The 27755-nt window shown below is 39.5% G+C and overlaps 2 long non-coding RNA genes across 5 annotated transcripts; both read right to left on the bottom strand.

Annotated features, from left to right (window-relative positions):
- Positions 1-10309: 10309 nt before the first annotated feature.
- Positions 10310-10964, bottom strand: LOC122042952. The gene is made up of 3 exons (XR_006129411.1): positions 10767-10964; positions 10474-10576; positions 10310-10367 (listed from the first exon to the last, which is right to left on the bottom strand). It is a non-coding gene; the product is annotated as an uncharacterized LOC122042952 (long non-coding RNA).
- A 963-nt stretch (positions 10965-11927) lies between these two features.
- Positions 11928-14206, bottom strand: LOC122042951. 4 transcript variants are annotated; one of them, XR_006129409.1, is made up of 5 exons: positions 14172-14206; positions 13761-13873; positions 13027-13133; positions 12885-12955; positions 11928-12696 (listed from the first exon to the last, which is right to left on the bottom strand). It is a non-coding gene; the product is annotated as an uncharacterized LOC122042951 (long non-coding RNA). The 4 variants fall into 4 exon arrangements; XR_006129407.1 differs by lacking the exon at positions 14172-14206 and adding an exon at positions 14012-14036; XR_006129410.1 differs by lacking the exon at positions 14172-14206 and adding an exon at positions 13932-13960 and having other exon boundaries at positions 13761-13852.
- Positions 14207-27755: the final 13549 nt, after the last annotated feature.

Below are 27755 nucleotides of genomic sequence, written 5' to 3'. Positions count from 1 at the left end.
AGCGTACTCATCCGCAGTCTTCGTCCCTCGGTCGTCGACCTTCTCACTAGCTGCGTCTCTTGCTCCCCGAGCAATCTTCCGCTCCGGCTTTCGTCCATCGGAACCACCATGCGCTTCCTTCTCATCCGCCGGTGTACTCTTCCGCAGCGCCTCGTCCCTCGGACGCACAGCGTGCCATCCTTCTCGCTAGCTGCGTCTTCCGCTCGAGTACCTGTGCTCCTAAGCTCCTGCACACTTAGACACAAGGTTAAATACACACAAGACCTAACTTAACTTGTTGATCACACTAAAACAACCTTGGGGTTCCAACAGCAATTCCTTCTTTATAGCCTCTAATTGTTGATTCTGTAAAGCTATCCTCTCTCGTGATTGAGTAAGATCAATATGGGAAGGAGGGAGAGTGGTTTTCAATGCCTCTACTTGAGCCCTTAATTTGCTATTTTCCCTTTCCAAAGTAATAAGAAGTTGCTCTAGATGAAAACTTGAGGCAAAGAACTAAACAAAATAATAACGTAGTTAGAGGGAATAATAAGAAGTTAATAACATATAGTTAAAAATGCTTGCAGCAACAGCTTGACGGTTGTGACTATCAACGCGACTTGAAATACTCGTGCCCTTTAATAGCTCTTAGCTATGTAGCCAAGATTCAGCCAATGGGCCCTGAAGCTGTATATAACTGAAAATAGGAGGATCCGAGGTTTGTCCCAATTGAGAGGGTAACCAAAAGCTTGCCTAAAAAGAGAAGTAGGGACAGAAGGTGAAGGAGGCCGGGTAGAAGATGAAGGAAGAGAAAGGAAGGAAGTAGTAGAACTGGGAACAACCGGGGAGGAGCTAGATGGGATGGAAGAGGGCAAAGCAAGGAAAGTTGAGTCAGTTGGTGGGGCATGGATAGCGGATGACCCTGGACTCGAAGAAGATCTCCTGCAGGGTGTTCTTTTAGCTCGTGGTTCAGAGGCCAGGGAAGATAAGGTCAAAGGAAGAGGTTGAGAGGATGCAGAAGCAGTAGTAGCCACCTGGGAGGCAGAAGCAACTGAAACAATAATAGAAGAGGAAGGAATAAGTAGACTCGGTCTCATCATATTAAGAGAAAGGTTGGAGATAAGGTGGGTAGGGAGCATTGGTGTTTTACCTCTCTCATAAGAAATAGCTAAAGGAACAATGGGGGTCTGCACGAAAGTACCAAAGGTATCACGAAAGGGAACCTCTATAGTAAGCCTGGGCTTCTTGAGTATGACAACAAAAGGTTGTTCCTCTTCCTCTTCCTCTTCCAGGGAAGCAAGAGCTTCCGCTGCTTGCTCTTCCTTAGATAACAAATCCAGAGTAGAGATAGTAGGATTAGCTCAACGAGCCTGTAGTAATTTTTCTCCAAGTTTATTTAAAAAAGACTTGGTCATAGTTGTATTTTTGTACATGAAAGCAAGTATAAGAGCATCAGCTGAAATATAAGAATTAGGCGTCATTATAGAAAATAATTAACAAATGACTAATAAACATAGTCAAGAATATTTAAACATACTAAAAGAGACCTCCAAGGGGGTTTCGATGGGGCTTATTCCAAAGGAAAACATTATACCCTCCACAATTAAGGCTGGTAAGTAAAATTTAGCCCCCTTTAGCTTGGATAAGGCGAAAGAGACAGAGGGATTAGTGAGGAGGTTGTGAATGTTAGGAAATGGGGGGAGATCGTATATTCAGGAAATAGGAAAAGGGGGAAGGAAGATGCATAAAGAAAAATTTGTGACGTCATTCATCTTGAGGAGGAATCCCACTAAACAAAATAGCTTTAGGGTGAGACCGAAACTTAAAAATACCAATGTCTACTTGTTGAGGAACAAAGAAGTAATGAAAAAGGCGAGGGGATAAAGGGAAATCTAGTAGTTTAGATACTCCAACAAAACCCACAAGGACATAAAAAGATTCAGGAATAAGCTGATTAAGGGGAATATCGAAATAGATACTAACATCAACGAAAAAGGGATGAAGGGGGAATTGGAAACCTTGTAAATCTTGAGCCCAGAAGATCGATATACTTCCTAAAGGAGGAAGATGCAGACCATTCTGAGGAGTAGGTCGAACCATATAGGAAGGAAAATCATAGTTCGCTTGCAATTTCACTTCTTCTGAATCGATAAGGCTAGGAACACACGAAAGAAATCACGCGGGGTAAGGAGTGGCCATGGCTGAATAGCAGAAGGAAAGTGAACAAAGGAAGAAGAAGGAATAGTCGGGGAGCAGAAGAGAGCGTCTTAAACCTTTGCCCTTCCTCTATGCCTTAGACCAAAAATCCTTAAAAAGATAGGGAAAACTGGAAAGAGAAGAAACCCGAAGATCAATAAGAATTTGTGAAAAACTTAGGTACAAAAAAGAAGTGGATGTCATAATTGTCATAAACGCAATAAAGAAGAACACACAGAATTATAATTGTTATAAAGAGGTGATGTCATCGAAGAAGGAGATTGAATTAAAAAAAAAGGCTGGATCCCAAGGAGAAGGTGATAAGCTTAGCAATCATCCTCAGAAAGCGCAACAGATTTTTCTCTCTTCGCACTTGATTCTTAAAGACTCAAGGAGGTATGGGTAAGATCGGTCGGGTATAAGGTCGATTGGGTAACTTAAGACTATCTATCTGATTAAACAATAAACCTGGATGATTATACTCGATCGAACGGGATTTGGTTAAGTATGAGGCACCAGGCGATCATTACAAACATAACAGTAAATCGATCAGTTATAATAGACCGGTCGAGATTGAGAATGTTATCATAGATCGATCGAGATTAATGATGCTATAGTAGATCGGTCGAGATTGGTGATGCTATAGTAAATCGATCAAGATAACATGTCTACAAAAGATAGGCCAATACTGGCTGAGTTAATATATTTATAAAAGATAGGTTAGTATCAGCCAAGGTCAAAAGGGTTTGATTGAGTATAACATATCGATTACATTTGAGGCATTTAGCCTTATATAGCTCGAAGTATATCATCAATTAAATAAAAAACAAATAAGTTTTGCATATACTCAATAGGCAAAGCCTGATCGAGCACGTAATATTGCCTAAGCTATGTAACTCAACTAAACATAAACTCATGTCTAGTCAGTCAGCTGAAACCTCCTTCGACTAGACTTGAAGGGAAGGCTAGTGATATGGGTTAGGTTTGGTAGGTCCCCGGTGAAGAGGGAAAAGGAGATAGCAGAATTAAGCAAACATGAATATCGTCCGGGGTAACATACTTAAGAAAAATAGGTCAATATCGGTCGGGATAATATGCTTAAGCAAAATAGGCCAATATCGGCCGGGATAATATGCTTAAGGAAAATAGACCAATATCGGTCGGGATAATATGCTTAAGAAAAATAGGTCAATATCGGCCAGTATAAGACCTTAAGAAAGATGGGTCAAATATTGGCCGGGTTTACATGTTTAAGATAGATAAACCAAGATTGTTTGGATTAGTATATCTGGATGTATATTAGCATTGGGCGGGCTTATATGATCGCCTGGGTGTGAAAAGATACAAGGCCTTACAAGATCTATAGTATATTATCGAACGATTAGGACATATGTTGAACAATAGTAGTAATTCGCCCAGACATATTTTAGGTTCAATTCCATCTGATACAAATCATAGTATAAGATCGGACTGTCTATAACATAATAAAAATATGGTAAGCAGGTAGGGACGATAAATATATCTCCATATAGCTTATAAGACAGGGCGAGAATAAATATTTCAAGAATATTCATAAATAGCTTAATGAAGATATCTGTAGTATGTGATTATATAACAGGTTTGCTAATTTGGCGGGAAGAATGTTTCTAGACTCTTCTACAGGCACTAGGCGATAAAGAAGGTACATCTAGGGTACAAAAAAGATTCCTTAAAAGTTATTTTCTACAAGTACATAGCTTACGTCATCTCATAACAAACTCTAACAAACCGAGATCCACTTCATGACTACGGAGGTTATATGAAGTGATATAAAAAGGGGAATCCTCTCCGTTGGCCAGGTATGCTCACGCTCACAACACACACAGTCATCTACTATAAATCCTAATTTAGAGTTATTGTTCATCTTCTTCCTTCTTCTTTGTTCCTCCCCACGAAGAGAAATCACTAACTTGAGCGTCGGAGGGCCTAGCCAGGGATTCCCACCCCGGTCTTAGGTCACTGACAATAGTGTTAGTTGGTCTCTTGTGCGTAGGAAGTCGGGAAAGCTCCAGATCTTGGTGTTTTCAGTGGATCCCTCCTTTCGTCCCTGGGTCTTCGTATAAGGAGGGTGTTCGGTGACCTTATTTTTCCAGATTCGCTTTGGTTTTCTCAGATCGGGAGTTCTCAGGTGTTCTTTTTCATCAACAGTAAGTTCTCTCCTCAACTTTCCATTTTGTCAAGCTTCTCAGACAGGATCACTAGATTCCAAGCATGATTGAAAAGAAAAATTATTAATTTTAGAAAATAATATTTAAAGTATTCATCTATTTTTCTTATAAGAAATATCTAACCTTTAACTACTAGCAGACTACCAGAAGATACTAGTTTTTACTTGGTTAGTTAAGTTAAATAAAATATCCAACTAGTTGTTTACTATGAAGGATTACTTAACTTGATCAATTTGAGTTGGTATTTTTAGCCAAGACGTATGATGATTCATTGATATAAGCATCTGAAATCCAAGCTTGGTCCTAAGCATCTCATAGCATTCTAATTATTATCAATACATAAGCAAGGTAAATCCTAATGCACTTATGAAATACTGGCTGTCTAAAACTATAAGTTCATACTTTCTAGGGAAACTTAGGCTAAGTCTATTCAAAAAGTATAAGTTTTAAAAAACATAGATTTTAAAAGAGGATAGTTTTTGAAAAACATGTAAGCTTTGAAAAAACATAAGTTTTTGAAAAATATGTAATCTTTGACAAATAAGTATGAAAAAAACTTGTAAATTTGAAAAAAAAAAGTATAAAAAATATAAAAACTTTGAAAAATATATATTTTAAAATAATCTATTCTACTGAGCACATTCCTAATTGTCTTCTGAGTGTGCTAAACTTAGTTTCAGGTAAGTGTTTAGTGAAGATGTTGTTGGTGCACGAAGCACTAGACGATAGAACCTGGGTTTTGATTATATTAAAGGGTCCAAAGTTAAGTTGTCTTGTGATCTAACAAAGTTGATTGAGCTTGTAAGAAAGTCCTAAGTTGTCTTAGGCAAAAGTCCTAGTGGATTCTAGGCAAGTGGAAAACCCTAGGGGGGAGGTAACCCTAGGTCCTAGGAGGCGGTGACCCTAGGCGATGGAAAGTCCTAGCTGCGGTTAGGCAAATGGAAAACTCTAGGTAGAGGTAACCCTAGGTCCTAGGGGGAGGTAACCCTAGGTTATGAAAAATCCTAGGGGGAGGTAACCCTAGGTTCTAGGGGATGACAACCCTAGGTTATGCAAAACCCTAGGGAGAGGTAATCCTAGGTCCTAGGGGGTGGTAACCATAGATTATGGAAACCCCTAGGGGGCGTAACCCTAGGTCCTATGAGGTGGTAACCCTAGGCGAAAAGTTTTGGTGGGTCGGGAGCTGAGCAAAAGTCCAGTCGATCTGGAGGATTGGTTTGGCAACAGGTAACTTCCCCCTGAGAGGAGTAGGTGAGGACGTGTTCCTCGGTGAGGGAACAATAGGTGTCAGTTCGACCTAAGGTTTCCGAAGAAAATCCGAAGTCAGAACTGGACAGTCCGAAAGCTATCAATTTATTGATTTATATATTATTTGCTATTTTATCTAACTCTGTTTTACAGGAAACTAATAGTTTTGTAGGGTTGGACTTAGCCGAGATTGGTCGACTGAACCTCAGTATAAAAGGATCAAAATTCTAGCTCTCAGCGAAGTGTTGACCCGAGGTTCGGTCGACCGAACCTCGGGATCGATCGACCAAACCGAGAATAGACAGAGACTCAGTCGAACCAGGTTGATTGGATCGAATGAGGCGAAGATCATCAGTTGATCGGTCGACAGAATAACGGGATCGGTCGACTAAACGAAGGCTCTATTCGGAGAGGCTGTATCTGAACGGAAGGTAGGGGTTCAGCAGGTTCGATCGACCAAACCTGGGGATCGATCGACTGATTCGGATCGAGTCAAAACTTGATCCTAAGATCAGAGGATCTGGATCAGGTTTGAAGAGGCTATAAAAAGGGGTCTCAGCCAGCACTTTAGGTACACCAAAAATCAGACTACGTGTGCTGCTCCGAAACGCTTCAACAACGTGCAACTGCTATACCAACAATCGACGAACCTTTCCATCATCTTTATATTGTCGGTAACTTAGTTTAATATTGCAATTGTACTTGTTCTTCTTGTAAAGATTTCTCGAGCTTATAGTGATTGCCCAACATAAGCGATCAACAATCGCGAGCCTTGGAGTAGGAGTTGACACAGGCTCTAAACCAAGTAAAAGAAATCGTGTTAGCGATTGTTGTTGTGCCTTTCTTTATTCCGCTGCATTCTTATTTTGAGTTTTCCAAAATGAACGAATTAGCCATGTGTGCTATTCACCCTCCCCCTCTAGCATGTCATCGATCCTACAGATGTCTGCTAAGTTTGATTTGGACTTAACAGAGTTAAGTACAATATCACCCCTAACTACATGATCCCTTACAAAGTGATAGTTTACTTCTATATATTTGGTTTTTGAGTGGCAAATTGGATTTTTGGTTAGATTAATTAAACATATGTTATCAATTAAGACTTTGATATTTTTGTAGTCTAATTGGTAATCTTTTAGTGTATGCATCATCCATAATAATTGAGCTACACATTACTATATAATCTAATTTAGTAGTCGGTAAGGCCACATAGTGTTGCTCCCTATTGCACCGACTAACTAGACATTAACCTAGAAGTTGGCAACTGCTACTTGTACTTTTTCTATCTATCTTGCATTCAACATAGTCTGAGTCAGAGTATCCTATTAAATCAAAAGTGTTTGTCCTAGGGTACCATGTAGGAGCGATGCATGTGAGAGGGAGGGTGAATCACATGTATTTTTTTTAAAAAAATCTGTTTTGGTTTTGGAAATCAGAGTAGCTGAAGAAAAACTAAGTACGAAAAGAAATAAATCGAAAACACAAGTATTTACTTGGTTCAGAGCCTCTGATGACTCCTATTCCAAGACCCAGGCCTTTTGGACCTTTCCTAATAGATAATCCACTAAAATTCTCTATCGGTAAGCTCCCGGTACAGTAATCAAGTACAAAAAGGAAGTATAACAAGCCTACACTTTCTTATGTAATAATTAACTTAACTTAAAAGCGTTACCCAACACGAAGATAGAGAAATAATATAGCTCAGGTAATAGTGTTAGTCCGTCTTTAGTAGTCAGGCGTAACCGCATCACAATATAGTAGTATCACGAAAGCATAGCAGCAAGATGATCGAGGAAGCACGTAGAAAACTTATGTTAAATGTGTTGGCCTAAACTACCTTATATAGGTCATTGTAGGTACCTCCAATGCCCTGAGGCACCTCCAATGGTGCTGATATGATTCAAAATCTTTAGGCTCTATCTAATTAAAGGTGCCTCCATCAGCTCTGAGGCGCCCCCAATCTGCTTTGAGGCACCTCTAGTCTACTCTGAGGCACCTCCATTCAGCGAAACTTCATTCTTGAATTCTATTTGCGAGGGTGATTTTTAACTGAGGCACCAAGCACCAGCGAAACTCCAAGCTACTCAGGGTGCCTCGATCACCTCAACTGAGGCACCTCGAGCACTGTTTATTCGAGGGTGATTTTTTCACTTAACTCCTGTAAAAATATGTTAGTCTAATAATAAAAAATAATCTGCAAAACAGAGTAAGAACCTAAAAAAAAATAATATTTATGAATTAGATCCTGTCTTACTAAGACCAAGATCTAGTTTTGGTCTCAACTTAGACTTCCAAAATGAATCTAAATTGGACTAGCGCCTACAGCCCCACTAGGGCTCATCCTCACTGGATCTTTCTGCTCCAGTGCTTACCTTACTTACCATTTGTAGACTTACTTGACTCTAATCGCTTGACCCACCAGGTCTTCGTTCCAGATGCCCCATCTAGAATTCAGTCAGTTGTCAAATTTCATAGATCCATCTGGACTTCCTACCAGATATAGACCTATTTGGGATTAATTGTAGGATCGAGATATACTGGAGGGGGGGAGGGGGGATGAATAGCACTCACGACTTTTTCACTTTTCATAAACACAAGTAGAGATAAACGCAGCAGAATAAGAACAAGTAAAGAAAACAATGACACAACTTGGTTTTACTTAGTTCAGAGTTTGTGATGACTCCTACTCCAAAGCTCACACTCATTGAGTGCTTACTTTGGGAAATTCACTAATAAATCGAAGAATTGCAAGTACAATAATTTAACTGCAATAGTTAAAATTATACCGGCAACTAAGAATGAGAAACTTTATACTTCTGGTTGTCGGAGTTATGTTACGGTTTCATTGGATCATCTTTGGAGCAGCGCGCGGGAGAAAGATTGTGGAAATCAGTTATGTTTAGCCCTTTGCTTGAACCATCCTTTTATGGGTTATTGAAGGCACCTTCGACCCCATTGATGGTGCCTCCAATGGTGCAGCTTATCCCCGTAGCGTTGGAGACAATAACTTTCACATTTTGAGAAGTTTATCCCTTTGAAGGCACCTTCAACCACATGGAAGGCGCCTCAAATACTATTCATTGGAGGCACCTTCAGCCACATGGAAGGCGCCTTTCTACACTATTCATCCAAGACTTTTTTGTGCTTTCCACTTCCTGCAAGGCATATTATTCCAAATACAAAATATACCCTACAAAACAAATTTAGCATAATAAAATATAATTAATGAAATGTTTGACAGTCTCTAGACTATCTGGTTTTGACTTCCAGATTTCGCATAAATCCTAGGTTAAACCGATGCCTACTGTTCCCTCAACGGGGAACGCGTCCTCACCTACTCCTCTCAGGAGAGTTTACCTTTTGTCAGACTAGTCCTCCAGACTGTCCAAACTTTTGCTCAACGTCTGAGATGTCAGAACTTCATGCTAAACATCCGATCCCCTATCCAGTCGTTCACTTGGTGTCTGCAACCCCTAGGATTTTGTAACGACCCGCCTTCTACTAACTAAGCTGTAAGGCCGATCGCTACAGTTGTGCTGTGCTAACTGTGTGGAAAACTGATCTAATTTAAATTTTTGTTGCTAACTGATAACTATTCCTAGTTTTACATGTACTGAAGGATGTAGTCTAAGGGATACAAGGTGTATCCTACATCCCCTATGGACTAGAAGCTGATCTGCTAAGTTTCTTGGTCAAAACTGAACTTCCCCAATCGATCCAGACTGAACTGGGTCAGTGACTCTCTGTTGGATCGATCCATGGATCGATCCAGACCGCTACTGTGCTCGGGTGATAATCTGGATCGATCGGCTGATCGATCCAGGCTCACTGATCGATCTAGTGATCGATCCAGCGTGCTTCTGTGCACGGAACTTTATTTGGATCGATCGGCTGTAGTAAGGCTAACTAAGCTATTTTAAATGCTCCCATTGCATCTTCTGAGCTATCAAAAATGCCTAAGTTGCATTTTTTTCTAAGCTAGTCATTTAATCGAACACCTAGTGTGCTTTAACTCCCCTCTCTATTAGGGAGACTACCTTTAGGTACCCCAACAGCATCTAAACCTCCAACTGAAGGGGGAAAGACGTGTCCGCACTACAACAAAAACCTTCATAGACATCGGTTTTCCACCGGTGTCTATTTGATTTTCGACTGATGTCTATGAAGCCGATGTTAAAAGTCTGTCATTTTAGACATCGGGTTAAAACCGGTGTAGTATCACTTAACGACACCGGTTTTCGAATCGGTTTAATCGGTGTAGTATCATTAACGACACCGCTTTCATCAACGGCCGATGTAATATTGTATGTTAATAACACCAGTTTTGGCAGCGGTAAATGACCGATGTAATATTACTTTATAACACCGATTTTACATCGGTGGAAAACCGATGTAATATGTATATTTTTTAACAGCACAGATTTGATTTTAAAACCGATAATAACAAAAAAAAATACACAAATATTCACAAATTGTATAAATATTCTTCATTCAATAATATCCATAAAATACACAAATATTCACAAATTATATAAATAATCTTCTTACAATAATATCCATAAAATACTCAAACATTCTTTTTACATCAAAAGCTAGCTAATAGATATCAAAATCAAGGTAGAACATTCTTTTAACACATCAAGGTAGAACCGCACTTCAAATGTAATCTAGCATGCATTCAGCCCACTCGAACTGCACTTCATCAATTTCAACTCTGGAGTACTTGAGATTTGTAAACTGTAAAAACACATAAATCCACCATATGTCAAATAACTAAAACAAATGTGTACATGTATCAAATAAAAAATATAAGATCACAAGTGCTTGTCATAAACATGCTTACCAGCGTGTTGAAACCTATTCTGTGAATGGTGGCTTCGAATGAACTTCACGAGCAAGGCCAAAATTTGCTATCTTCACAAAGTCCTTGGTTACCAATAAGTTCTCTGCAAAGGTCATAATCTAGTTTAATAGAATGCTAACTTCACCAGAATAATTATAGGTGCATAAATCACATTTAACAAAATAAATGCTAATCCTAGATAACAACGTTGTAGGAATAGATCTGTTAAGAGCACACAAATGAATCTTTATAGGGATATTTGGTTAAAAGCGGAACTAAAGAGGTACACCTACCTCCCATGTCAATAAGTCACTTCCTCGAGTTGGATATGACTTTTGCAAATCTAGCTCCATATAGAAGGTGTAGAGTTTGATATCTTGAAGCTGCAAATCCAATCAGAAGTAGGATTAGCGTGGTAAGCAAGACATTGAAAATCCCATTAATAGACACATATTGGCCATGAGAACCCTTGTTCTTGTCATTGAAGTAAGGTGACTGGGAATAAAATAGGCACTAGGAATGACTAAAAATAAGTACAACTAAAATTCATAATTAGGATATCACTAGGAACGACAGTAGTGAAATAGTCTCCTTTCCGATGCCAATCAATTTTTGGCACAACCTGCAAAGCAAAAGAATGAATAATAGAAAGGTAGTGGCAAAGAACATTATAAAACTAAAATTATTAATAGGTTGCAGCTTAGGAACACACGCAATATAATTAAAGAAGGAATCAAATATAAAACTGCTTTATTGCATAAATTCCTCAAGCCGAACCTTATTTTCTCCCCCATTTTCTTTGGCTTCATTTTAGAACACTTGCCGTGCCAATCACAACCTTCCGCAACGATCCAATGTTTAGAAAATCTTAAAATATCATCTTAAGCATGTTTTCTTAGGCTTCATTTTAGACCTGTCTTTTGTCGGCCTACTAGCAATGATCTTTAGCAAAAACAATAAACTGACTGCAAGCTGTGCACCTAATCTCATTATATGATAATGCAACAATCAAGTTGGAAAAAATTATACTAGATGCCATATCTGTATGACAAAACATTTCAAAGATATTTTTGTAAATCCATTTAGGTACATCAGTACATATTTGCTTTCATCCACATACTGAAATGTAAAAAGGATGAAGCAAAGCTGTCAACCTTTGGTCATATTGTTTGTTCTTATAACTGAATTGTAAAGATCAAACTTGTTAACAGATAGTGGAGGGAAGAAAGTGAAGAAAGCTTGCAGAAGCTACAACCAAATTCAGCTACAACACACACAGAAACATCAAACAATGAACAGGACAACTGGGAAAATTCCACACAGAAACATCAGTATAAAGAATGAGTCACGACTCCAACATCTAAGACAGCATCATCTATGGAAACATGATACTAGTGGAGTTGAAACTTACAGGATAGAAAATTCAACAAAAAAAATAAAACAAAGCCATCATGTGTCTCAAAGTCAAGGTTCAACATCATAAGAAATATGCATACCAAACTTATAAGTCGTTGATAAAATTAATTCTTGACAATAAGGATACTAGTTGGTGCTTACAGGTAAGGGGTTTGCGGAAATGAATTGGTCAAAAAAGAATAAATTATCAAGCAAAGAACATGAACTTGCTACCGTATTCATGTAGGATCAGCAAGTACTCATGTATCTTGACTCGAGGAGATTCTTCAAAGTTTCCTGGAGAATCTATCATTAGTGGCAATACAGTTTAATGACAGAATCTGCTCCAGCTGTGAATAGCCATGGCTGCCTCGGATGAAATTTACAATCTAAAACACCTGTTCAATTAATAAGTTAATGTTAGGTCTAAGATAGGCAGGAATTGCAATTTTTATTTGAGTTAGAAAGCCATAGTTTCTTAATCTAGACGCGGTAAATGAAAAACAAGGAAAACAACAAAGTTTGCAACACAACTGACCTCTGTCATTAAACTGAGAGAATTTGGTATGCCTAAACTTTTCAGGGCACTTTAGGTTTCATCCTAATTCCAGCCTCAAAGGCTAGGTAACTAGGTATAATGTCATGATTTTTATATATTTCCAATTTGTCAGTGTGTATTAGAAAAAAGAAAGAAACAAAACTGAGATATAAAATAGGCACTAGGAATGACTAAAAATAAGTACAACTAAAATTCATAATTAGGATATCACTAGGAACGACAGTAGTGAAATAGTCTCCTTTCCGATGCCAATCAATTTTTGTCACAACCTGCAAAGCAAAAGAATGAATAATAGAAAGGTAGTGGCAAATACTCTACCAATTAAAATAAAGTAATCCAAAGGATTAAGTCTATGTCTAGAAACAATTAAGGTAATTTGATGTGCCTATATTGAAATTAATTACTATACAGATACATATGTACTCTGAAGGGGGGATACACAGTGAATATAGTTCACCTTGCAATGCTTTAATCGGATGCAATCATATTTATCATCTCGAACCCATCTCACTGCTGGAGTGGTATTTCCTAAAGCACAGAATCGAGTTCCAACTGATCTGAACATAAACTAAAATAATATTATGAGTAAAAACACTTACCCTCATCCTCCTCTAGTTTTGATTCCTCCACATGAAGCAACTCCTTGACCCTTGCTTGATTCTCTGCACTTCCCAATCCAGTATCTAAAATAAGCACATCGCATCCTCTGAAACAATGTGTAAATGTATGTCAGAAAGAAGCAGGGTGGAATTAGGCATCGAAAACTGAATTAAAAAAAAAAAAACCCTAGAGGGTGGAAATTAAATTACAAAAACCTGGAGGAAATGAACATACAAACGCTAACCATAGGTACGGCTCCCTTCTTTTAACATAACCATATTAAATTTATATTCTAACCTAAACCATCCAATATCTAAATTCCCATTAGATCTTCAAGGTTACAATCTTCCATAATCACCTAACATGAAACCTAAATGTCACTGAAACCATTTCAGATTCAGGTTAATCTTTATTTACAACATTCAATTACCCAATATAACAACTCTTATCCTTGTTAACTAGTAACACATCATACCCTTAACCTCCAACACCAAAACAAACAAATTCTTATTGACTCTGCCGTGGATCCAGCTCAAAACACACAGGATTCATTAGGTAACATCTACTGCAACTAATGATCGCACAAGGGTAAGGAACAAGAACTAAATCGTACCTCAATCCCCTACAAACAGAACATTACATAGTGCATCTTCACTAGCCGGATCAAGAAGAAAGAATAACAAGAAGTCATCAAAACAACCTGTTAACAACAACAACAGATCGACCTCATTACCTCTGCACCCTTCAATCACCGGAGACGATCACTGATACGAAGAAGAGATCGATCCAACAGAGCTGTGGTGGCCGGGACCAAAATACCAGTCTCTGCTTCCCAGAAAGAACCACCTGAATCAACACTAGAAAGGATCAAGGTTCGAATTCACAACCAAAACCAAACCCTTACCTCCAAGATCGAAGTTAGGGCAACGACTTGTTATTGCCAACGAACAGGGACAGAGATCGGGAAGGAACAATGGTTGTTACCTCCTCCAAACAATTGATGCTGGCCTGATCCAACGCCGATGCCCTTGGTTCCCTCCCGACAACCGGCGAAATCCACCGATCGAGATCCGTCGCCGTTGTTCACCGAGATCAGAGAAGGGAGGAAGGGATCGGGGAGAAAGAAGGCTCGGCTGTAACTAACCTCTCTTCCTCTCAACGCTCCAAGGTCCGCTCTTCACCGGCGCCACCGAGAGAAGAAGAAATCGCCGGTCTCGGTCGCGTGAAGTCCGAAGTCGCGAGAAGGAGAAAGTCGGGGGAAAAGAAAAGGCTTCAGCGCTTTATAGAGAGGTTAACCCCAAACCCCATCCTCAACCTTTAGCAATCAGACGATTAAGAAGAATGAAAAGAGGAAACGAGAGGTTTTGACCGTGTACCCAGCGAGCGAAGAGGCCGAGAAGGAGAAAATGAAGCACGGAGAGCCTTTATGCCTGCAATTTTAGGGTTTTAACAGGCACACATACTTCGTTATTCTTGTACTGCACTCGATCTCTCTGCTTCAGAAGAAGGAGACCCCTTTAAACAAGATCAGAGATCTCGGTGTTGTTCTCTCTTCCTTCGGATTCCCTCATGTTGCCGACCAACCGTGCCATGGTGGTCGTGGGCGTCCTCTAGCTGTTCGGATCTTGTCGGCCCCTACCTTAGCCGGGAAGAGCGAAGAGAGGAAGGAGGAGGAGGAGGAAGAGAGGATCGGACGAGGAGGCAGAATGGAACGATTTATACTGCGATTTTGCTTAGGATCGAAGCAGGTGGTTTTGATCCTAAGGGGCGTCGATCCAGGAAGGGGAAGAGATCCAGGAAAGGGAAGAGGGAGATGAAGCTGAGAGAGTTGGTCGGAGGTTTAGGTTTAGGTTTAGGCTGAGAGAAGGGGCGCGATATTGGTTTAGGTTTGGAGGGAACTTTGTGAAGTGTTATAAATTTTGGCTGGTGGAAAAATTAAATTATTTTTTTTTTGGTTCATTAACATCGGGTTTTAAAAACCGCTGTTAAAACCGATGTCTATTAACAAAAAAAAGACGCTCATAGACATCGGCTAAAAAACCGATGTCTATGAGCGAAAATCTGCGCTTATAGACACCGGTTTTTGGAAAAAACGGTGTAAAATACTCAAAGACATCGATTTTTGCTTAAAACTGTTGTTGTTCCACCGATGTCTATGAGGCTTTTTCTTGTAGTGCCGGCCCATCTAAAGGTACTCACTAAATCCCTAAACCTGCGAGGATGGTTAAATACACCCTATATGTCGAAAAAAAATCTGCATATAACTAAACTAATGCATAGAAAACCAAACGGAAGCTACTTATACTGCAGGTGAGGGGTTTCTTACCTTGTACGCTAATTTCCTTACAATTCTATTCGCTAGAACTCCGGTGGAGACGATCTCCTCGACGATCCTCTCGCGCCTACGTGTTCTTCTCGCGGAGGGGAACGTTCCCGTGCCGAAATCGTCGCCGGAAGGTCCTCCTATGGCCCTAGGGGCGGAACCCTAGGTGGCTGGTGGTTGGCGCCGAGACAAGGAGAAGAGAAGGGGGCGGCGGTGAGGGCTTGAGGAAAAGTCACGATCAAAATAACTCTTCACTTAATTCCTCCCTATTTATTTTAAGTGGTAATTTCCGCCCACACTTAACATAAATATTATTGAATCCCTCTCCTTTCAGCACGGCCCTGCTGGCTTTAACTGGTTACTAGAATTATCCCTAAGCCATAGGTCTCGGGTTCAATCCTCACTTAGGCCGTTTTCGTTTTTTATTTATTTTTGCTATTTCCGTTACTCTAAAAATTCTGAAAAAATATCTAAAAATTCCAGAATAATTATAGAATATTTCTAATATAGTTTTGAGAATTTCCGGGCGTTACAATCCCCCATACCTTATAAAAAGTTCATCCTCGAACTTAGAATAATTCTGGGTACTTCTGTCTCATGCTGACTTCTGTCTCCCATGTTGCCTCTTCTGCTGTGTGACTGTGCCAAATGACTTTGACTAATGGTACTTCCTTGTTCCGCAATTTCTTAACTGCTCGGTCTATTATCTGAATAGGCCGACTGTCATAGCTGAGGTCTTGTACCCACTGGGGCTCAATCACCTGGGTGGCATCTGGGATATGCTTCTTCAGCATAGAGACATGAAATACATTGTGGACTGCTGACATTTCCTGGGGTAGCTCTAGCTCATATGCTACCTTGCCCACTTTTCTGCTGATAAGGTATGGTCCCACATATCTGGGACTTAGCTTGCCCTTTTTCCCAAACCGCATTACTCCCTTCATGGGAGCTACTCTGAGGAACACTGAATCCCCAACTGAAAACTCTAAGGGTCTACGCCGGGTATCATCATAGCTCTTCTGGCGGCTCTGAGCTGTCTCTATCCTCTGGCGGATCTGCTGTATAGCTGCTGTGGTATCTGCCACTAGATCTGTCTGAAGTTCTAGTTCTTTCTGTTCACCACTCTCACACCAGCAGATTGGAGATCTACACCTCCGCCCATAGAGAGCCTCGTAAGGTGCCATGCCGATAGTGGCGTGATAGCTGTTGTTGTATGCAAATTCTGCTAAGCTCAGATATTTTCACCAACTTCCCTTGAAGTCTAGGGCACATGCTCGGAGCATATCTTCGAGTACCTGATTTACCCGCTCCGTCTGACCATCTGTCTGAGGGTGGAAAGCTGTGCTAAATTTTAACTTCGTGCCCAAAGCTGTTTGTACACACTCCCAGAAGTGTGAGGTGAACCTACTGTCTCTGTCTGAAATAATGGTTCGTGGGACTCCATGCAGCCTGACGATCTCCTTGAGATACAACTGAGCTAGCTGTTCCATGGAGTATGATATCCTGATGGCTAAGAAGTGGGCTGATTTAGTCAACCTGTCGACTATTACCCAGATGGTATCAAAACCATTCGTGGTTCTGGGTAATCCCACTATGAAGTCCATAGAAATGTCTTCCCACTTCCATTCTGAGATCTGGATAGGCTGCAAGATTCCTCCTGGTCTCTGATGTTCTGCCTTAACCCTCTGACAGGTTAGGCAGGTGCTGACATATCGAGCGACGTCTCTCTTCATCCCAGGCCACCAAAAATGTTTCTTCAAGTCCTGGTACATTTTGGTGGAGCCTGGATGCATCGCATAGGGAGTCTCGTGAGCCTCATCTAAAACCTTCTTTTTGAGTTCCTCCTGATCTGGAACACATAGCCTGTCACTAAAATACAACACCCCGCTATCTGATATTCTGAACTCTCCACTTTCTGATTATGCTAAACCTTGCTTGATTCTCTGAATTTCAGGATCCTGCCCCTGAGCTGTCTAGATGTCACCAAGCAAGGTAGACTCTAACGTCATAGTAGAGAGCTGTCCGACTATGAGTTCGAGACCGAAATCTGAGATCTCCTTCTGTAGGGGCGGTGACATGGCTGCTAGAGATAATAGGGTAGCGCTGGACTTTCTGCTGAGGGCGTCTGCTACCCTATTTGCTTTTCCTGGGTGGTAGAGGATGTCTATGTCGTAATCTTTGACCAGTTCTAGCCATCTGCGCTGTCGCATATTCAGATCCTTCTGAGTGAAGAAGTACTTCAGACTCTGATGATATATATACACTCTACACTGAGCTCCATACAAGTAATGTTTCCAAATCTTGAGAGCGAACACTACTGCTGCAAGCTCAAGGTCATGAGTAGGATAGTTCTTCTTATAATCCTTGAGTTGTCTGGAGGCATAGGCGATCACCTTGCCGTTTTGCATCAGCACTGCTCCTAGTCCCAACTTAGAGGCATCACTATAAATGTCGAAGCTGTCTGTGTTCTCTGGTAGAGCTAGAATAGGTGCACTGGTCAATCTCTTTTTCAGCTCGCTGAAACTGTTCTCGCAGTCCTCTGTCCACTGAAATTTTCTGTTCTTTCTGGTAAGAGCTGTTAGTGGGGAGGCTATCCTGGAGAAGTCCTCTACGAATTTCCTATAGTAACCCGCTAATCCCAGAAAACTTCTGATCTCCCTGGCGTTCTTGGGTCTTTTCCAGTTGCTCACAGCTTCTATCTTACTGGGGTCTACCATGATACCATCCTTTGAGATGATGTGACAAAAGAAGGACACCTGATCTAGCCAAAATTCACATTTTGTGAACTTGGCATACAACTGGTTCTGCTGAAGGGTCTGCAATACTATTTTCAGGTGCTCTGCATGTTCTTCCTGAGTTCTGGAATAGATAAGAATGTCATCGATGAACACGATAACGAACTTATCTAAATATTCCCTGAATACCTTGTTCATAAGATCCATGAAAGTAGCTGGAGCATTTGTCACACCGAAGGGCATGACTACGAACTCGTAGTGTCCGTATCTAGTCCTGAATGTTGTCTTGGGTATATCCCCTTCTTTAACTTTCACCTGATGATAACCTGATCGGAGGTCTATCTTAGAGAACACTGCTGCTCCCTTTAGCTGATCGAACAGGTCATCAATTCTGGGAAAAGGATACCTGTTCTTGATAGTGACTTGGTTCAGTGCTCTGTAATCTATGCACAGACGCATGCTTCCGTCCTTCTTCTTCACGAACAATACAGGCGCTCCCCATGGTGAGTGACTAGGACGGATGAAGCCCTTGTCAAGCAGCTCCTGTAGTTGCTCATGAAGTTCTTTTAGTTCTGCTGGAGCCATGCGGTAAGGTGCTTTGGAGATAGGATTTGTACCGGGAATGAGCTCTATCTCAAATTTGATCTCCCTGTCTGGTGCTAATCCTGGTAACTCTTCAGGGAAGACTGCTGGGTAGTCACATACGACTCGGACCTCTGCTAGCTGTTGGTCCTTGTCCTGACTGGTACTAACTACGTGTGCTAAGAACCCCGTACATCCTGAATCCATCAACCTCTGTGCCTTCAGAGCTGAGAGAAACTTCTTGGCCTTTCTCCTTGGTTCCCCGATGTATTCAAACTGTGCTTCTGCTTCGGGTTGGAATACGACTTTCTGTTTACGGCACTCTATGGAAGCACCATATCTGATCAGGAAGTCCATTCCAAAGATGACATCGTAGTCAGTCATATCTAGCACTATCAGATCGCAAAAGAGCTCTCTGTCTACTATAGTAACTGATACTGCTCTGAGCAAGTGCGTAGATGCCATAATTTCTCCCGAAGGTAATGTCGTCAGAAACTGACTACTGAGTACCTCTGGAGGTATTACTAACTTGTTTGCGAATGCCCTGGCTATATAAGAATGGGTTGCCCCAGTATCGAATAAGACAATTGCTATTTGCTGAAAAATACTAATCTGACCTGCGACAACTGTCGAGGCATTTGCTACGTCCTCTCTGGTGAGTGAGTAAATCCTCGCATTGGTCATAGCTGGAGGAGCTTCTAATCTGCCCTGGCTGATATGTGGACCATCTAAAGCGGCCTGCATCTGATGTAACTGAGCTGGCTGGCCTCCATACTGAGTCGGCTGTGGCTGAGGAAGACTGGTCTTGTTTGGACACTGCTTGGCCATATGCCCTTCCTGTCCGCATTCAAAGCATCCTCGTGTGCCCTTACGACAAACTCCAGGATGGAATTTTCCACAAGTAGCACACTTTGGATAACTAGGCTGCTTGCTGGCTGGCCCTCCTTTTGGGTAACTCCCTGGTTTGCGCTTGTTGTTGGAGTTCCTTTTCCAGTTAGAGCCATGAGAGCTGTGACCCTGCTGTTTCTGAGTGTCTGAGCCTCCTTGACCTTTAGCTTCTGAGAGGACTTGCTTCTGCTGCTTGATGCTATTCTGGTAATGCTCAGTGATTAGAGCACTGCTCACTAACTCTTCTGTGGTTTGTGGCCTATGAACGCCACCAGCCACGTTCATTGCTATTTCCGGCCTCAGCATCTTGAGCATCAACCAGATTTGTTCCCTTTCTGTGCTGACTAACTCAGGGCATAGACGAGCCAATCTGTTGAATTTCTTCACGGCTTCCTCCACTGAGAGGTTGCCCTGGCGAAACTCAGTGAACTCGTCGTAATGGCGGTTTGTGACCCGCGTGTGAAAGAACTCCTCAAAGAATTCTTTCTCGAAGTCTGCCCATGTCATCTGATTTACTGGGCGCTTCGCTCTGATTCTCTCCCACCACATGCGTGCATCTCCTGTCAGACAGAAGGAGGCGCACTTCACCTTCTCGTGTTCTGGCCAGTCCAGAAGCTCCATCGTACTCTCCAGTGTTTTGAACCAGGCTTGTGCATCCCATGGTTCACTGGTGCCTGAGAAGTTCTCGGGCTTGACTCTCTGCCACTGGATCAAATAGGCTTCTCTCTTTGCCTCTACTGCTGCTGGGGCTACTGGTGCTGTAGGCTGGACTGGTGGAACCTCTAAAACTACTGGAGTCGTCAGATTTGGTTCCGGGGTGACTGTGGGGGTATTCTGCTGATTAGCCCTGAGGGTGGCTATCTCCTGTTGCTGTTCAGCTAGTTGCTGCTGTAACTGAGCCACTAACGCTGTAAGGTCTGGGGGAGGCACTGAACTGCCTGCCTCATGCTGGGGCTCAGTAGCTGGTGTCCTTCTAGCTGGGCGTCCTCGTGCCATTTCTAAAGACATGGAGGACAGGACATGCATAACTAATACAATTATAATTGTATATCTATTGCTATCATGTTATATACTATCACATACTAACATGCATCAATTATTTATAAACATGAGCTATAACAAGAAATCGAGAAACATAAATAAAGCAGAGGTATTCTTACTTGGAAGCTGCAGGTTCAATGCTGATGTGTGTGTAGGAAGTATGGAAACCTCTCTGATACCACTCTGTAACGACCTGCCTTCTACTAACTAAGCTGTAAGGCCGATCGCTACAGTTGTGCTGTGCTAACTGTGCGAAAAACTGATCTAATTTAAATTTTTGTTGCTAACTGATAACTATTCCTGGTTTTACATGTACTGAAGGATGTAGTCTAAGGAATACAAGGTGTATCCTACATCCCCTATGGACTAGAAGCTGATCTGCTAAGTTTCTTGGTCAAAACTGAACTTCCCCAATCGATCCAGACTGAACTGGGTCAGTGGCTCTCTGTTGGATCGATCCATGGATCGATCCAGACCGCTACTGTGCTCGGGTGATAATCTGGATCGATCGGCTGATCGATCCAGGCTCACTGATCGATCCAGTGATCGATCCAGCGTGCTTCTGTGCACGGAACTTTATTTGGATCGATCGGCTGATCGATCCAACATAAGTCAATCGATCCAATGATCGGTCAAAAACCTTTCTGTTCGCGAGGAATAGCTTGGATCGATCGACCGATCGATCCAGAGGCCTTCTGTTCGTGACAGAATGTGACTGGATCGATCGGCTGATCGATCCAGAAGTCTTCTGTTCGCTGAATCAGCCCTCAATCGACCCATGGGTCGATCGAGGACCCCAGATCGATCCATGGATCGATCGGAGTTTCTGATTTCGCACTGGAACTCTGATTTCAGCACTAGTTCGTGCCAAAATCTCATATAAGAGTTCTAAACTCAATGGAAATAAGTTCTAGCATCTATTAACTAGCATTCCAACATAATTACTAACAACTAAAACAAATCTTCCATGGTTTAAACATTCTAAGGTCTAAAAGTGCATAAAAGTACTTGAGAAAAGAAATTAAGTTCTTAATTTGCTAAACTCCCTAAGGATCTTCATTCCAGGTTCCTGCCACACACACCATCACTGCATTGACCTTCAGCTTCCTCGGCTAATCCATTTTCCCTTTACCTTTATCTGCAGTATAAGGAAAAAGTATCTGTAAGCTTTAAGCTTAGTAAGAAACCATCTATCTCACAAAACATGCAACAATGCAATCATGTTTTTAAAGAATGCTATTTACAAACATGCACTGAATTTGTTAAAGCATGGCATACTGAAGTTACATGGCATAAACACTGAAACACGGCATGCATAATAAAATCTAAGCATGGAGCTATCTCATGATATCAACTAGGAGAAAATAAGCTGAAACTGAAACTAAAACTGAGTTAAAACTGAGCTAGTGCTGATCTTAAACTATAATCACATAACTAGATTATGAGTTTGAAAGCTATTATCATAATAAGTGAAAATACATAATCATATTGGTAGTGGGCCCGGTAACTGTACTTTGCTGTGCGCGCATCCCTAACTAGACCCGGGTTTGCAAATCCCGAATTTAGTAGGGTTACTAGGTTGTCTGAACCTAGGGACGACTGTGGGAGCCCAACCCAATGGATATCTAATCCAGTACAGTGCCACTGAAAATAAAATACTGAATATAGCTACTAATTGCTTATTTTGCTGTTTCTAGGTTATCTGAACCTAGAGCTAGGTTATCTAAACCTAGAGGCGACTGTGGGAGCCCACCCATTGGACCGTAGTCCCATGAAAGCTGTAGTAAGGCTAACTAAGCTATTTTAAATGCTCCCATTGCATCTTCTGAGCTATCAAAAATGCCTAAGTTGTATTTTTTCTAAGCTAGTCATTTAATCGAACACCTAGTGTGCTTTAACTCCCCTCTCTATTAGGGAGACTACCTTTAGGCACCCCAACAGCATCTAAACCTCCAACTGAAGGGGGAAAGACGTGTCCGGCCCATCTAAAGGTACTCACTAAATCCCTAAACCTGCGAGGAGGGTTAAATACACCCTATATGTCGAAAAAAAAATCTGCATATAACTAAACTAATGCATAGAAAACCAAACGGAAGCTACTTATACTGCAGGTGAGGGGTTTCTTACCTCGTACGCTAATTTCCTTACAATTCTATTCGCTAGAACTCCGGTGGAGACGATCTCCTCGACGATCCTCTCGCGCCTACGTGTTCTTCTCACGGAGGGGAACGTTCCCGTGCCGAAATCGTCGCCGGAAGGTCCTCCTATGGCCCTAGGGGCGGAACCCTAGGTGGCTGGTGGTTGGCGCCGAGCAAGGAGAAGAGAAGGGGGCGGCGGTGAGGGCTTGAGGAAAAGTCACGATCAAAATAACTCTTCACTTAATTCCTCCCTATTTATTTTAAGTGGTAATTTCCGCCCACACTTAACATAAATATTATTGAATCCCTCTCCTTTTAGCACGGCTCTGCTGGGTTCAACTGGTTACTAGAATTATCCCTAAGCCATAGGTCTCGGGTTCAATCCCCGCTTAGGCCATTTTCGTTTTCTATTTATTTTTTATATTTCTGCTACTCTAAAAATTTCGGAAAAATATCTAAAAATTCCAGAATAATTATAGAATATTTCTAATATAGTTTTGAGAATTTTCGGGCGTTACAGATTTTCACGTAGAGTCTTCGACTCTAGGATTTTGCCCAACGCCCTTGACCCGCCAATACTTTACCCACTCCCTCGGACCAGGACTTCATTGCCTAACTACAGTTAGGACTTTCCATAAGCTAAGGTTACCTCCCCCTAGGGTTTTTCACCTGCCTGGAATCCACTAGAACTTTTACCTAAGAACACTTAGGACTTTTTTGCAAGCTCAGTCACACTTGTTAGATCACAAGACATCTTAACTTTTGAACTCTTTGCCATTATCAAAACTCAGGTTCAATTATCTAGTGCTCCCTGCACCAACAATTACCAGGTCCTCCAGACTTAATTGGACTTCAGCCTAGTGTCAGGTCCCATTAAGTTTTTTAGTCCTACACACTTGGTAATAAAATTAGATATTATAACATATAACTTTAACCTTTTATAATATATTAAAATCCGAGTTTGATTATCAGTGCTCTCTGCACCAACAAGCCAAAGTCCTACATTTAGTATACCTTTAATATACCTAAGTATTCTTTTTTACAATTATTAAGTGTGATTCTTTACACATGTTTGATACCGTGATACATACCAACTAAAAATAAAATATTATGTCGACTTGCAGTTAAGTATAACAAGCTATCTATAACACTCCTATAATATTTTAGGTAAACTGGTTTTCCTTCTAGGTCATTATTAATTTTGACATTTGTTACCATTAGTGTCTTAATTTCTTTAGAGTTTTCCATTCTATTTTTTTAATTAATTCTTTAGCATATTTGTTTTAAAAGAGGTAATTAGCTTCTTTAGTTTGTTTAATTTATAAGCCTAAGAAGAAAGTTAGTTTACCTACTAAACTCATTTCAAACTCACTTTCCATTAATATAATAAATTCTTTTAGGAATTTTGTGTTGGTTGACCTAAAGATGATATCATCTACATAGATTTAGGATATAAAGATGTATTTTTCTAGGGGTTTAACAAATAGAGTTGAGTTGATTTGTCCTTGGTTAAATTCCTTAGATATTAAGTATGTGGGCAACCTTTCATACTAGACCATAGGTGCTTATTTTAGTTCATATAAGACTTTTTTTAATCTAAGGACTGGTTTGGGTGGCCAAGGTCCTTAAATCTGGGTGGTTGACTTACGTAGACTTCTTCCTTAATGAATCCATTAAGAAATGCAGACTTTACTTCCATTTAATGTAGCTTGAATCCTTTATGTGTTGCATAGATTAGTAGTATCCTAATGGATTCAAGTCTAACTACAGGTACATAGCTTTTATAGTTTAGTTCTTTTATTTAGCTAAACCCTTTAGCTACTAATCGGACTTTGTTTCTAACAATTTCAGATTTGTCATCTAGTTTATTTCTAAAATTAAAATTCATTTGATGTCAATGATGGACTTATCTTTTGGCATAGGTACTAGGTCCCAAACTTAGTTTCTTTCAAACTGGGCTAGTTCTTCTTACATTGCAATTACTCAATCTAGATTAGGTAAGGCTTCTTCTATGGCTTTGGGTTTAATTTTTGAAATTAAGGTTATTTGACTTAAATTTCTATATGAAGATTTAGTTCGAACTCCTAGATTTGGATCATCTAAAATTTAGTCAATTGGATGATTAGATCTTAATCTAGTTGTTCTTATTTTAGAATTAACAATTGGTTATTTTGGTTCATTTATGTTTGATTCAGGTCTAGATTCATCATCTTCCAAATTTATAACATTTTATTTATTGTTAATATTGTTAGGTTGACTACTTTCTTTATCAAAAAATAATATTAGTTCTTTCTTCAACTTTCTGAGTACATTATTATAGACTCTATAAGCCTACTAGACGTGGAATAACTTAGAAAAATTCTACTTATTGACTTAGATGTAAAATTTCCTAAATAGTATTTAGTATTCAATATATGAACTTTACCTCTAAATACTTTTAAGTGATTTAAATTGAGTATTTATTATAATAAATTTCATAGGGAGTTTTATTGTAAAATTTGTTAATTAAAATTCTATTTTGAATGTAGCATGTTGTGTTTATAACTTCATCCCAAAATTGGTTAGGTAGGTTTTATTCACTTAGCATTGTTCTAGCTACCTCTTGTAATATTCTATTTTTTCTTTCAACTATTCTGTTTTGTTGAGAAGTTCTAGAGCATAAAAATTAATGATCGTACCCATTTATTTGACAAAATTTAGTAAACTTATGCTTTTTAAATTCTCTCCCATGGTCACTTCTTATCCTCTAAATTTCAATATCCTTTTCAATTTCTATTAATTTTCAGAGATTATTGAAATTTTTAAATGTTTCATCTTTAATTTTTAAAAAATTTACCCAGGTGAATATTGAGTGGTCGTCAATTATTTCTAAGCAATGCTAGTTTCTGCTTAGTAACTTAGCCTCATGAGAATCAACAGGTCTAAATGTTGGAGTTCAAGTAATGAGTTGGTTCAATTTACATTAGTTAGTTTGTAAGTTGATTTGGTCTATTTTTCTTATTGACAAGCATTGTAGATAGTATTTTCTAAATATTTTAATTTTGGTAGAGTTCTAATTAAACCATTTTGACTCATTTATAAAATGAGTCTAAAGTGGATGTGACCCTGTCTTTTGTGCTAGAACTTGATTTTCTCTTGTTGTATGAGAAAATTATGTTTTTAGTCCTGTAATTTATATTTTTTCAATTTTAATCCTGTTATGAGTCAATTTACATTTTTAGTCCTGTAACTTGTAATATTTTCCAATTTCAATCCTTTTTCCTCTAAAATTGAAGTTTTCAACGGAAAATGATGAGTTGTAAATTGAATTTGGGGACTTTGATTTTTTATGACCCATGTGCTTTTTATATTCCAACCACAAACTAGACATTTTCCATTGAAAAATTTCAATTTTGGAGGAAAAAGGACTGAAATTGAAAAGATTATAAGTTACAGGATTAAAAATGTAAATTAACTCATAACAGAACTAAAATTGAAAAAAAAATATAAATTACAAGACTGAAAATGTAATTGTCTCCTTGTTGTATTAGTAGACACTTAATTGAGGAGCTTGGAAGGTCAATTATGTAGATGTTATTTTTCCTAATTCTCTTAAGTGTTATTTCAGGATTATTAATATTTTTAATTAATCATTTAATGTTTGAGAAGGTTACTAGATAACCAGAATTATACAATTGACTTATGCTTAGTAAATTAAACTCAAATTTATCAACTAATAGAATTTTTCGAATAATAAAATTAGAACTTAGTTCGATATTACCTGTTTCGATTACCTTAAGTTTTTTATTATTATCAAATGCAACTGATCCTAAGTTCTTAAGTTTTAGTTTGGTAAACTTTAATCTGTCTCCAGTCAGGTATCTGGAGCACACATTATCCAACATCAATTAGTCTAAATTTTTATGTTACTATACATAAAGTATTTAATTTAGATTGAACTTAAATAGATTTTAAGATAGATTGATTGATTTCAACTTTTTATTTTCTATTTTACCCATTCTATATTATCAAATATGGTAATCCTATGAGTTCTTTAGGAGATGGATATTAATGTAACTAGTTAGATTTGATTAATTAGCTTAATTTAGTTTGATTGATTAAGGTATAATTTTATTAAGTTTTAATTAATTTAAATTTGTTTAAATTTATTATTTTTTAATTAAGTTAAGTTGTTAAGTTTATTAAAAATTAAGTTAAATTGTTTAATCTTATTAAATTTTAATTAAGTTAAATTATTTAATATTTTAATTAAGTTTTAATTTAAGATTAATTAGGTTTAATTAAATTAAGATTAATTTAAAGTAAATTTAAGTTTAATAAATTTAAGGTTATGTTGGATTAATTAATCTAATATTAAATTAGTCCTAAAATCCATCTCACCAGTTTCTAAATTTTTAAACAGGGAACCATATAAGTGTAATTATCCCGGGTTGATTTTGATATGATCAACCAAGTCAAGTTAGCCTCTGTGTTATTTGATGCCTTGCGTCTGAATATGCAGGGACTTAGAAACGTAAGAAATCGAGTGGAAGACGCGGTGGATGAGAAGGATGGCACAAGAATCGAGTCAACATGGCTCAGTGCATCCGAGGGATGAGAAGCTGTGAAAGAGTACACCAGTGGAGTGAGAAGGATGCGCGTGACGCTTCCAAGGGATGAGAAGCCAGAGCAAAAGTGAAAGCCTGCTCGAGGAGAAAGTTGGAGTTGGGTTCGAGTGAGCTCAACTCTGGAAGGTCGAAGCATGACCCAAAGAAGATCAGCTAAGGAGTTGATCTACCTTAGGGAAGGTGACTTTAATGGCTTGGAAGGCGCCTTTCAGCCTGTTGGAAGCGCCTTTAGATGACCGTTAGTTGAAGATAAAGTTTTATCTTTGGTAATAAAACTTTTCTGATTAAAGGAGCCTTGAACCCAATTGAAGGCGTCTTCCAACTTCAGATAGAGTTTTCCAGGGGTTATAAAAAACCCCCTAGAGGTAGGAAACAGACAACAATTTCTATATTCAATTCCTAGCTAATACCTAA

The sequence above is a fragment of the Zingiber officinale genome, chromosome 2A (assembly GCF_018446385.1).
Source record: "Zingiber officinale cultivar Zhangliang chromosome 2A, Zo_v1.1, whole genome shotgun sequence".
In the NCBI taxonomy this organism is placed as follows: domain Eukaryota; kingdom Viridiplantae; phylum Streptophyta; class Magnoliopsida; order Zingiberales; family Zingiberaceae; genus Zingiber; species Zingiber officinale.
The sequence above is the reverse complement of the archived record's forward strand: the minus strand, read 5'-3'. Positions and strand labels throughout refer to the sequence as shown.